This window comes from Lolium perenne, chromosome 4 (genome assembly GCF_019359855.2).
Source record: "Lolium perenne isolate Kyuss_39 chromosome 4, Kyuss_2.0, whole genome shotgun sequence".
NCBI classification, from domain to species: domain Eukaryota; kingdom Viridiplantae; phylum Streptophyta; class Magnoliopsida; order Poales; family Poaceae; genus Lolium; species Lolium perenne.
Genome location: NC_067247.2, coordinates 67,054,776 through 67,068,376, shown reverse-complemented (window position 1 = coordinate 67,068,376; position 13,601 = coordinate 67,054,776). Strand labels below are relative to the sequence as shown.

The window sequence follows — 13,601 nt, the reverse complement described above, 5'->3', positions numbered from 1 at the left end:
CATGAACTGCAACTAGATTTAGAGGTGCGCCTTGGCGCACCATCCCGTCAATTTCATTTTGATTTACACTTTGTATAATAATGATAAAATTAGGTAGCTAAATGATAATACATTGTTAGATTTTACAAAACAAAGTCAATCAAATGAAATTAGGATAAAATAAACCAAATCATCAACCAAACGTGCTTATATACAATTAGAGAAATAGAGGCATATATTATAATAATTAACACTCTGGTTTTTTCAAGATCGATAAAATTAAGGATAGAACAACAAAAGCAACATCTACATGAGTCTATTTCAGAATGGTCTTTAGAAGTCACGTCGTAATTGCATTTACCGGGTAAACATAAAAATTATCAGGTGATTGAACGTAGTCAAACAGCAAAATAGGTAAGGCCGGCGCCAGGCAGGTGCGGTGGCCGCATTCCGGCAAGGTCGTCTATGCTTATGTCAAGATAAGCTAATTAATAGCATCCCTATCGTTCTGATCGTTCTGAAGAATCATTCGGTTCAATAAAATTACAGCGATCCATTATAAAAGCTGAATTGTTGGTTTTCCAAGTGTATTTCTCTGATTTTCCTTTACTATGTACACAGGGTACAAAAAAATTGTTAAAAAGGAGAGATAACATCATTGTATTTGTGTTCTGTCATAAACTCCTCTAATTTTCCGTGACTTGATGCGTAATGATTAGACTGTAGCTTTCTGAACTCTTATTTTCCGTGACTTGATGCGAGCTGATTAGACTGTAGCTAGCTAGCAGAGGGTCGTTTGTCCTAATTCTAATTAAGGATGGTTTGTGAATCAGATTTTTCAGAGAACTTAAAGGACACATCAATTTAAGCTCTGAACCTATCTGCTGAAGTTGGCCTGGGAAACATTCACCGATGCTCATAACCTGAAAAGCATTCTCTGAATTTTTGTATATCAAATAGCTGCAGCAAACAAATATAGGAGAAATGCATGTACAAGCAACCCTATCAACCTGTGTGAGCTCATCTATTTATTCAATTGCATAAGCAGCAGGTTCACTGGTTGACAATTTATTTGTGCTGCTAGCTGCATTGTAGCTGAAGTAGCATGTATTATGTGCAAAAAAATGCCAGCAGTATATCAGAAATCAGATTATAACCCAAACTGCAGTACGAGCTCGCATGGAATAACTCAGATTATAACACAGCATCAGCTGCAGTAACGATGTTTGACCAAAACGAACATAAAACTAATTATTTCCTTTCAGAAATTTACATTCACCAACAATTTGCCGTTCACTTATTTCTCAATTTTGTATTCACCTACACATGCTAGTCAAGTTCGTCAGGATGTCGCGGCCGCCTACCTAGACAGGACGGTCTACCAAAACTTCGTTGCAGGCGAAATGGATCTCGTCCTAGGCTGTTGTTGCTAGGATATGATGTCCTCCTCCGGTAGTGTCTCCATCGCATAGCCTGGCAACATATCTACAAATGAAAAAAAAAACGTAACCCGATCTCTTATTATCTGGACTAAAACATATGACAGACATAACTTTCGGACTGTTCTACCTCTATAAGAAGATTTTGTAATAATGTCGATTTGTGTGAGATGAGAATGAGAGCATCTCTTCATATTCCTTTGTTATAATTTCTTCAACTGCATAAACTGATCTCTTAGCTTACTTTGGTTTTATTTCCAGATCAGCTACTGCAAAACTAAGTTCCTTCTCTATAACACGGTTTACTTCCTATTCTTCTGAGAATTTTACTGAAGTTGTGTCGCACAATTTCCTCTTATCCAACATGTTTCCGTAGCCTTACGCTAATCACCCGTGATGCATACAGTTCAGAAACAACATAGCACAATCAGAATTTACAATACATGATTCATCCATTTGTAGTAATGCCCCTTTAAGTAGCTGCTATATGTTACTGAACTTTCAAATATGATTTTTAAGGCTATAGAGATAACATACCTTGCCATGCTCAGAAAACTTGTATAAGAGCAAAATGAAACAATAGTTACCAAACTATGTCACTTGCGTATAACTGAAGTAAGACACGTTCATTTCCGTCTTATTTGCACCATGCAACAACCATTCATTTTACCAGGTGATTTAGCTGCTTATATTATGCATTTGATATAACATTAAGGAGTCGTGGTTTGAATCATCAGTTTTACTATGAACTACAAATTCACTATGTTAGTCTCTACATAAAACTGGAAATGGAATATTGTCATTTCGCTCAGAATTTATGCTTAGTAGCCACGACACAGGAATACTTAATGGTAGGCAGGCCAAGGGAAAACAATTCGATTACCATCCTCAGAGACGCGGACGACCGCGGAACACCGCAACACCTTGGTGACGGCGAGCACTGGCTTTGCTTGAATCTGCACATCCTCTGAAGCTACGTTTTCCTGCAATCCAGTGGAAAAATTTATGCGCACAGGGCAAGATTTATTCAGCAGTACAATGCAAAGTTGGCATCTGCGGTGTAATATAGTACACAACAATGGGAGGGAAACCATCTCAAACTCCAGGGATTTTCTCCTAAACTAAATGAGCTGCCTCCGCAAGCTTCTGTAAACTTTTATTCTGTGAATGAATGAGTGTTCTCCTCTAAAATGAAGAAACTTCTGGATGAAACAATTAGCAGCCAAAACAATAGTAAAATTATCAATTTGGATTTACGGCATGCTGAAATCCTTATTGAACTGGAGTTAATAAATCTAAAGGAAAGTATGTAACCTTTAGATGCGAAATTCATGTTGAGCTGTGTCATTGAGGTCCAAGGGCAGTGCTATTGAGGAGCTAATCCAAAGACTCGCGCAATAAGTTTTTTTTGCTACTCATTACTTTAAGACTAATTGGTCTAAAAAACAGAATAAGAGGCGTGCGAATTATCATGGCGTATCACTCATTTGGCGATGACCCATTATTCAACATTGGAAGGGTTTGTAACTCCGTATATATAAATAGGTTATATCATATCATGGCATACCATCTCAAAGCAGCTTAATACATCCAAATTCATCCAAGATTCTGGAACCATGAATATACTCATTTTCCGGTTACTCTCACAATTGGCAGATTCCATAAAATTCAATGAGACCTTGCTCTACTAACAAAGGAGTTTCAGTAATGAATGCCTAAAAAGAATAGTAGTGCATATAATAGTTTTCAGTGGACCACACTCTTAGATATAGTATTTTTGTTTCAATGGAAGCCTGCTATGATCATTTTGGCAACATGTTATGATTATATAATTTCATAAGCAATTTTGGCAACATGTTATGATTGTATAATTCCATAAGCAATTTTACAAAGATATAAGAGCAGTATGTTTGACCTACATACAGTAACCCATGTTTCACCTATATATAGTGGACCACACTACTAACAAAGTCAATTAGCCTGTGGTACAGTAAACTGCTTAGCACACGGTAAAAAAAAATTGTGCCATACGTGCTGATTACAGCCAAAAAAAATATTAAGCTCACAGGATAATGGATCTGAACCATACGGACTGCTAAAACAGTATGCAAGAACTTACCAAATTTCACCATAAGTGTACTGTATTGTGCAAGCAAATGGGTGCAGTCTGAACGGCTGGCATGAGAACACATCAATGCTTCAAGTAACATCTGTAAGTAGAAAAAATGAAGCGATAACGTTAATTAGTATATACCATGTGAATACTAAGAAACATAAGTTAATCATCTAAGCAATTAGCTAATTATAGTATGCTATAAAGCACAAATACTGGAGGTATATATGCAAAAAATACAAAGGAATGAAGTTATAAAGAAAACAGAGGTGGATTGTATTGTTCTTTTTCCGATGAGCCAAATATTCATATAATTCTAGCTTTTCTATTGCAGGAACACATAATTATAACACAAAACATCGGAATTCACAAATAAGTGATGGAAAGGGAAAGGTACTGACTTTTTAAAAGTGCTTGATTAGACTAAGGATGTATAGCTCTGAAAATTAGGCAAATTAGCACAATGCAGCCGTCAGCCATAGGCTATAGTGATGCAACACAGTGGCAACAAAGCAACCTTTGAAAATAAGTTTTGCACCATACATAGTCATTCATTGAAGCAGTCAACCACAGGTCAACTAACCTTCCCATCAGATACAAAACATTAACTACAATAAATAAAATTAGCCGCAACAGCAGGATCAGCAAGACCTACCATGATGAATAGTAACCAGATGTGCAAGAAAAAACAAAACAGATCAATGCAAGTATTACACACATCTAGAGAAGCTCAAAGTCATCTTTTTTTGGTGAACAGAAAGCCATCTAATATAATTAGAGAAGGCACTCCTTAATGTACTCACCTGGAATGATTGTCTTCACTCCGATATCTCGACGTACTCAATAATTAAGCTGCTCTCCCCTTGCAGTCGATGATGAAGACCGGTAGTTTACCTTGAAAAATTAAAGAATACGAGCCATACCGGTAGTCCAGCAATCATACATGTAAACATAATAAGTCAGAGAAAAGTTGAGCACATCCTCTTGCTTTGTATTCCCGTATTTCTTGAATAGTATCTTTGTAGTTCCAGAATTTGAATTGTCTGGAAGACCAGGAGCAATACTACAGTTAGTCATGTCAAAGCATAGCTGGACAACCATAGGAAAAGTAATAGTTAATAGGATTAATGGGATTTTTTCATAAATAAAGAAGCAGAGGTCTGTTCAATGGTAGCAAAGCTGGAAAAAGGTTCAGTCACAAGGCAAGCTCACTCCATAATGACCATGTCTTAGTTGAGCTTTTTTGGGAGAAAAATATGCATATGCCCTGTTAAAATCTGCAATCTTTTATCTGAGAAGCTTTAGAAAATTATTGCTCATCAGGAAGTAGTTTCGGATATTATATTACAAGAGCCAAGCATACCTAAAAAGCTGAAAGGATAAAGCTCTCTTTTATCTATATGTTTAAGTGATTGCCTTTCTGTAATAGGTCTCAAGTCAGTTAGTAGATTAAACACTCGCAAGCATAAATTTTCAGCATTGAGAAGACACTATATTTAATCTTACTCCTATCGTTAATTCCTAGCACCTAATTATAACTAATCCTAGCACAGAAAAATAAAACTAATAGCCTACTATTTTCAGATCCACACAAACAACAAATGAGAGACAGGAGAGAGCACCTCGTCGTGCACTGCTGCTCGTTAACAACAAACGAGAAGATCCACACAAACGATGACACGCTGCAAATTCTATGATTACGTAATGGATCTGGTCCTCTTAATTTCCACAAAAAAATAATACAGTGACAAAAGGGAATCTCAGAGAAGATGAATGCTCGGAGACAAACCTCAACCATGCTGCAGGAAGAATGACAAGTCAGGCCTAGAAGTTCTGTGTTGCCGTTGAGCACAAAGGAACTTCACACCTTTGCATTGTCTGGTACAGTATAATGTATGCGCTTCAATATTTGGTTGTCTCTGTTGGCAAATCATCCATTATTCAGTAAGCAAAAAATACATGAGTGGCCAATCTCAGCTCATTAAGACATAGGTGGCAACTATGTAAATATTTGTTTTTTCCGGTGAAAACAACAATTAGCGTTGATATTTCTTTTGCAGAACTAACCCATAAATGCATCCCATATATTAGCACGTATGTGAAATCCTAACTCATAAATACATCCCATATAACAATAGAAGATTGAGTCTATTACCTTTGGTCGACACGGTGGTGCAAAGTGAGAATGCAGTACTGCAACAGAGAATTAGTCATCAAGTCATTAGATTAAAGGTTGGAAGTTGGGTGTCGGAAGTTGTTGATCCATACACACATAGGAAGAGCCACTGCTTACCAATAAGACCCGGTCGACCTGAGCAAGCAATGAAAAGGATGATGAGGGAAGACACGACTAAATAATGGATGCCAAATTATAAGATGACAGAGTGAGGTGAGGAACCCATCGCTGATACCTATATTCAGTCTCAAGACAGCTGGGCAGGAGGTGATGGTGGTGACGAAGGTATGAACAACGTGGCTAACCACCCTATAACTTCAATCTGTTAATAGGTGAACAAATAGAGATGAAAGTAAAATATCTACAGCAAGGGGAGCATATGAATAGTGGTATTGATTCAACTACATATGAAATGCAGAAAACAAATAGAGCACATCTTTTCTAGAAGCAGTAGCTGCAGATCTTAATGTACATCTTAATGTACGAATCCTAAATAATTTGGAGGCTAAAAGAAGACCATGTGCCAATTCAAGCATAAATCATCTGTATCCAAAGTATCCATTTCCAGATAAAAATTTCAGAGACAACTTTCTCTACAGATTAATCACTGGAAGAATTGTTTCTTTTCTTTCTGCTAAACAACAGAAGACATGTTAAGGAATAAATATTCAGGTATTTAACCAAATGAGCGAGCAAGTTCTTCTTGTTAACCAAACTTGAGGCATGGAACAATTTCTATGAATCTTTGCTCACCTTGTTGCAGAAGGTTGGGTGTTGCTCTTCAAGGCAATAGATGTCTTCCGTGAAGCCTCTCTTCACCACTCCTTCTCCGCATGACACTATAAAAGCCAGGATGGACAATCAAACCGTGACACGGAATCTCAAGCAACTTCCATATAGCAGCAATCTGATGTGTGAAAGGGAAATAAAATCACGGTAACTCACATATAATGAGATCTGAGTTTTATAATTTGATTTCAGAGATGAACCTAGACAAATATCGCAATATGCTGCTCAATCCAGAAAAAAATTTATCATGCTATTTTATTAATGATAGCTTGCACATGCTAGTGCCACACGGAAGTTAGAAAATACACTACAAATTCAAGTCACATATGTGAGTGAGGTAATATATTGTACATTAGCTGCAGCTAAATTTCAAATATAAACATTACATGGATTAATCTTCCGCTATAACCTGCTAAGATTTTTCATAGAACATCAAAGATAAATCAAAATCTGAGATGAAAAGGAGAGAAGTGAGATAGATGGTAACCTGCTAGAGAGAAACCGAGAAATTGATAGGAGAGATGGAAAGGTTGGGATCCCCTTGCAGGGGACACGGAGATCGGCACCAATCCGGTGGCAAAGCCGTGAGGATGGAGATGAGGTGGAGCACATCCTCCTCCTTCATGGCGGCTGAGCTGACTCGAAATTGAGGCAATCGTACTGCTTGTTCCCCATCCATTGGAGGAATAAGGAGATCAAAACACCCCTCTTCTCGATGTCTCCTCGTTCTCTGCCTCCTCCCCTTCCTCCCATCCCTGGCGGCGGCGCGGCGCTGCCCCCGGCGATCCACATCAAGCTCCGCCTCCTCATCCATGGAGGGATGCTTCCCTTTGCCTCTCCCTACTCTAGCCATGGGGAAAACCAAAGGATGAAAAGGAATTGGAGGAGAGATGGAAAGGAATGAAGAAGAGATGGAGGCGTGAATTGGGGGAGAGAGATGGAGGTAGGGATTGGGGAGAGAAGCAGGCTTACGATTGGCTGCAGCAATAGGCTGCTGTGTCCATGGGCGGCGCCGCTCCCGCTCACTACTCAGCTCGCTCGACGTCGTCGCTCCACCGGCGCGCTGCTCCCGCGGCGCTGCGCTCCATCACCGGTGCCTCTCCTACGCCTCGACCGGCGCGCCGCTCCCGCGCGCTGCGCTCCAGCAGCGGCGCCTCTCCCGCGCCTCGTCGCTCCATCGGCGGCGCCGGGCCGAGCTCATGGTGTGGTGGCCGCGCGGGGGGCGAGCAGGGGAGGAAGAAATCGCGAGGCAGGCTGCGGGGAGAGGATTGGCTAGGGTTTGGCAGCCACGCGCGACGGGAGAGTCTGGGCCGAGCGGGCTTCACAGGACCCGTGGATAAAATGCGGGTCTGCGGGAGGGCCTCGCGCCCTGGATGGAATGGCTGGCCGAGATCGCGCCACGTCAGCTCGATCGGACGGCCCAAAATCCAAACGCCTGTGAGAGCCCCATGGGGGCAATCATACCGTGAGATGGCTAGCTCACCAATTTGTATCGACCCCACATGCATGCTCAACGGAGCTACTCCTAGAAATGCATGTATGCACGATTTGCAAGTTTTCTCCATTGCATAGTAATAAAGTAACATTAAGACTTAAGAGCTTCAAGGTTTCATATGGGGAAATTATTTTTCACACTTTTGCTTGTGAATTTGTATCTAGTATAAATCTACATTTATTTTATTTCAAACATCTTTGTTGCCTTCTTCTTCTTGATGGTCGATAGCATGAGTGTAGGATAGTGCATCGATCATTCGCAAGTTCTCAATTTCCCAAGTCATTGGTTTGGGGTCTCTACAAATGACAAGGTATTAACTTGTCAATGTCTACGTATTGTAGACTAGGGTTTCGTTAGAAGTAGAGGGCAAGTAGATCTCGAAGGTTTCAGCCGAAAAGTACTCGACGATTAAGAAACTAGGGTTATGTTGACAATAGATTCGATCCTTTCTTTGTCCCTCGACTCCCCCTTATATAGGAGGTGGAGCCGAGAGTTTCGTCATACACAAGTTACAGAGTCCGGGAGGGTTTCTAATCTATCCCGTAAAATTACAAGTCTCTATATTTCCTAATACAACTACAACTTTCCTTAATATTAACTGGGCTTCCGAACTTCATATTCTTCGACTCGTGGGCCTTCAGTAAACCCCGGGTACCATCTTCGGCAGGCCCATTGGGGATGCCTATGTCAGTAGCCCCCGAGATTTTGCTTGAATCGAAGAATCAGGAAAAATCTCCAACTTTACAATCATCAATAACTTTGTCGATTTTATTGCATATCTTTAGACACACAATTATATATTGTACAGAGATAATGGTGGTTGGGGCTAGTTCATCTGACAGATCAGGTACTAGTTAACTGCTCTAGTGGCAATTCGCAAAAACCTACTTAAAGATCACGTCCCTGGACATGATCTCGGGATACTGGTGTTAACTTCGACAGGTGTCGCTTAAGGTCTTACAATTCTATCGAGTCCCAGTCATATTTTATCGGGTACCTAACGCGTCCGTTAGGATTTTTCTTCGTATCTGTTGATACGGAAAAAAGTAGCAAACCGACGTCAGAGACGGTGCCACGCCGCTCAGAACGGATCTGGGGTCTTACCTTCGCAAAGTTTTGCGGCATTCAGAGATTATTCGCAACTTTGGCGCTCTGAGAATATATTGTCGAGTGCTTTTTCGGCTGTTGGAATAGCACATTTTATTGAGTCAACGGATAACTTATTTTGCCTTCCCGATGGGAGTATATGTAGAGTTATTTGTATAACTCGAAATATGCTCACTTCTTCTTTTTTCTTCTCTCTCTTTTTTATAATTTCATCGGGCACGCGAACAGCGTTCCCGATGGGAGTAGCCCCCGAGGCTACAGCCAAGGACTTGTACTTGGTTGTAGGCTCAACAAATTAGTACCTTCTGTTATTCTTTCTCGAGCTTTTCATATCCATCGGGTACGCGACCAGCGCTCCCGATGGGAGTAGCCCCCGAGGCTATGAACAAATGCTTGTATTTGATCATAGGCTCTCGCCATTTCTATTTTGTCATACCCAAAATTTCCTTCTTCAAAAGTATCCCCCGAGCATTTGATCAAAAACTTGTATTTGATCAAAGGCTCTCGAGATTACCAGTCATGACTCTTTGTCGCCAATGTTCAAGTTATCAAAGCCGATATTTTTCCATTGATAAAGTGACATCACTGCTGATGATAGCCACGATCATTGTATCGGGAAGATGCGAGCAACGCTCTCTCTCTGTCTAGCGGGCCCAAAACCCTCATCAATTTGACACGTCGTGCAAGTGGGGGACACACATCCTCCGCTTTTCTTGGTGCACGCACTGTAGCGCCTGTTCCTTTCCTTCACAGTGAAAATACGATTTTACCCCTCATCCACGTGTACAACATCCATATCACAATTTTTCCATCCAACGGTGCGTCGTTTCGCCGATTCTCTATTTAAGGTCATCTTCTTCCTCCGTTCTCCCTTTCGCTCACGCCGCACCTCTGCTCTCCTCTGCAAAAAATCTTCCCTTGCGCCCATCACTTCTTGAACTCAACCTCACTCACGCTTTCCGCCTACGCCATTGTTGATGCCACCTCGTCGACTCACTAGGCACAAAACTCCAGAGTCGAAGATGGCGGCGGAAGATCTGAGGAACACCGAGTGGGAGGGATCCAAAATCTCCACCCAAGACATCAACTTGCTGAAGAAACTCGGGATCAGCAAGAAGAAGGAATCGCTGCGCTTCCCCGGCGAGGAGAGCTATCCATCTCCTCCAATCGAGTATCGGGTCAGTTTCGTTGACCACCTCATCCGCAGTCTTTCCTCCCCCATTCACGATTTTCTGTGTGGGTTGCTATTTGTATATGGATTGCAGCTTCACCATCTCACCCCCAACTCCATCCTGCACATCTCTATTTTTATCACTCTTTGCGAGTCTTTCCTTGGGGTCCATCCGAACTGGGCTCTCTGGAAACATATCTTTCTTCTCCGCCGCAATGGCTCCACCAATGTCGCCTATAACATAGGTGGCATTGTTATCTGCGTCCGCCCTGACATTGAATACTTCGACGTCAAATTCCCTGATTCAGTTCAAGGGTGGCGCAAAAAATGGTTGTATATCCACGAGGAGAGCCATGGCTTGGTGGAAGACAACATTCCCCCTTTCGATGGCAATGAAAAAATCTGCGCCGCCGGTCCTGGGATGCAGAGGCTAGCGACAAAGAGAAAGCGGCGACAGAGCCGCTGATGACACGCATCCATCAGCTTCAAAATACCCGTGGACAAGAATTGTCGGGTATCCAAATCACAGCGTATTTCCTTAGGATTAGGGTGCAGCCTCTGCAAGCTCGCAAAAACCCCCTCTGGATGTATGCTGGCGACAAAGATGTGGATCGCCTGTCGGTAGATTTGTCGGTCAAGGACTTAGAAAAACTTGTCCGAAAGATCTCGTCGCTTAGCAAGAAAGACACCGTCTCGTCATCTTGCCGTGTCACACCATATAGCGCCGCCAACGCACTCCCTCAGGTAATTTTTGTTTGACTATTCTTTGTCGACTTCTATTTTTGCTGACATCCCTTGCATAACTTCTTGTCGACATTCTTTGTCCTTGTAGAATCATCCAGTTCTAGCTTCTCTTCCTCCCCTTCCTGAAGCTGGAGAAGTCGAAGAACGGGCTGTTGTCACCGACGACAACCAGGGTACTTCTCGCCCTGAGAGTGAAATCGCGGGTTCTCAAAAATCCGCGGCATCCTCTGAAAAGGAAGTTGAATCCGAGGCTACCGCATCGACACACTCTCCTCCCCCAGCTGCTTCTCCAAATAACAAGAGAAAAAGGGACGAGGTTGTCGATTCCGGCACCTCCAAAGCCGGCGCATCTCGTGCCGAAGAAGTTGTTCCTAATGCTGAAAGGAAAACTTTCAATCCTTATGAAGATGCTCTTGTCAGCTCGTAAGTTCTTGCTGTTCTTTGTTGCTTGTTCTCGATATCTTGTCTATATTGTTTCTTATCTTGTCGCCTAATTTATTGTAGTGGCAACGAGGATGAAAATACACCTATTGACACGACTTCTCGAACGATTACGTCCCGTACTTTAGTTGTCTCTGAAGCTCAACCTAATGGGGACGAAACTTCGCCTCCTCAACAAGACACAGAGCATCCAACTCCAGTTGCGAGCCTCCGAGCCTCTTCACCAAAGAGAGCTAGGGTAGAACCAGCCAAGGAGCCTATCCTGTTAACTGGTAGTTCCACGACTCCTTCATTGGATGACGTAAGTTTTTCACTCTTTTTCTGTACGTTCCGAGCATTTCAGTACTTTCAACTCACCTTTGTTTCTTGCCAAGTGCCATCGAACTTTCACTTCCTATATTGATTTATCTTTTCTTTTGATCTTCTCGTCAGCCTTTGATGAAGGAATTTATCCGTCTCGGTACCCAATTCGTCCGGTACCGTGACCATGCCAAGAAACTTGAAGGTACTATTTTTTATCTGCCTCTTCTGCTGAATATACTCCATTATTTTGTCATAACATTTACTGTCGTTTATTATGCCAGAAAATCTTGCGGAATCCAACAAACGCGCTGACGCTCTTTCTATCAAGCTGGAGCAAAGCGAAAAAGCTCGCAAGAAAGCTGAAGCAGATGCTGCCGCCGTCGAAGATCTTCTAAAAATACTTCATGACGTGGAAACTTCTCTGAGCGACAATATAGCTCAACAGTCTGCTCGTGAAACAGAAATTCTTACTCACTTAGAGTCGCAGAGTCGACATTTTGTTAGTAAGTACTCATATCTCTTCTATTTCTTCGGATCATCAAATTCTTCTTGTCTCGCTTTTCTATGACAAGCTTTTTTGTGACTCACTGATACGTCTCCAACGTATCGATAATTTCTGATGTTCCATGCCACATTATTGATGTTATCTACATGTTTTATGCACACTTTATGTCATATTCGTGCATTTTCTGGAACTAACCTATTAACAAGATGCCGAAGTGCCAGTTGCTGTTTTCTGCTGTTTTTGGTTTCAGAAATCCTAGTAACGAAATATTCTCGGAATTGGACGAAATCAACGCCCAGGGTCCTATTTTGCCACGAAGCTTCCAGAAGTCCGAAGACGAAACGAAGTGGGGCCACGGGGTGCCCAAACCCTAGGGCGGCGTGGCCCCCCCTTGGCCGCGCCGGCCTGTGGTGTGGGGCCCTCGTGCCCCCTCCTGACTTGCCCTTCCGCCTACTTAAAGCCTCCGTGACGAAACCCCCAGTACCGAGAGCCACGATACGGAAAACCTTCCAGAGACGCCGCCAACGCCGATCCCATCTCGGGGGATCCAGGAGATCGCCTCCGGCACCCTGCCGGTGAGGGGAATCATCTCCCGGAGGACTCCACGCTGCCATGGTCGCCTCCGGTGTGATGTGTGAGTAGTCTACCCCTGGACTATGGGTCCATAGCAGTAGCTAGATGGTTGTCTTCTCCCCATTGTGCTATCATTGTCGGATCTTGTGAGCTGCCTAACATGATCAAGATCATCTATCTGTAATTCTATATGTTGCGTTTGTTGGGATCCGATGAATAGAGAATACTTGTTATGTTGATTATCAAAGCTATGTCTATGTGTTGTTTATGATCTTGCATGCTCTCCGTTATTAGTAGATGCTCTGGCCAAGTTGATGCTAGTAACTCCAAGAGGGAGTATTTATGCTCGATAGTGGGTTCATGTCTCCGTGAATCTGGAGGGGTGACAAGAACCTCTAAGGTTATGGATGTGCTGTTGCCACTAGGGATAAAACATTGGTGCTATGTTCAAGGATGTAGTCACTAGTTACATTACGCGCAATACTTAATGCAATTGTCTGTTGCTTTGCAACTTAATACTGGAGGGGGTTCGGATGATAACCTGAAGGTGGACTTTTTAGGCATAGATGCATGCTGGATAGCGGTCTATGTACTTTGTCGTAATGCCCAATTAAATCTCACTATACTCATCATGATATGTATGTGCATGGTCATGCCCTCTTTATTTGTCAATTGCCCAACTGTAATTTCTTCACCCAACATGCTGTTTATCTTATGGGAGAGACACCTCTAGTGAACTGTGGACCCCGGTCCAATTCTCTATAAT

General features: G+C 42.3%; 2 long non-coding RNA genes across 3 annotated transcripts; both read right to left on the bottom strand.

The window, feature by feature from the left end:
• Positions 1-1,217: 1,217 nt before the first annotated feature.
• On the bottom strand, positions 1,218-2,387 carry LOC127292848 (uncharacterized). The gene is made up of 2 exons (XR_007845407.2): positions 2,302-2,387; positions 1,218-1,464 (listed from the first exon to the last, which is right to left on the bottom strand). It is a non-coding gene; the product is annotated as an uncharacterized lncRNA (long non-coding RNA).
• A 2,033-nt stretch (positions 2,388-4,420) lies between these two features.
• On the bottom strand, positions 4,421-7,504 carry LOC127348409 (uncharacterized). Of its 2 annotated transcripts, none has more exons than XR_011742548.1 (7): positions 7,469-7,504; positions 6,984-7,336; positions 6,461-6,546; positions 5,943-6,029; positions 5,687-5,842; positions 5,321-5,450; positions 4,421-4,574 (listed from the first exon to the last, which is right to left on the bottom strand). It is a non-coding gene; the product is annotated as an uncharacterized lncRNA (long non-coding RNA). The 2 variants fall into 2 exon arrangements; XR_011742547.1 differs by having other exon boundaries at positions 4,429-4,574; positions 6,461-6,614.
• Positions 7,505-13,601: the final 6,097 nt, after the last annotated feature.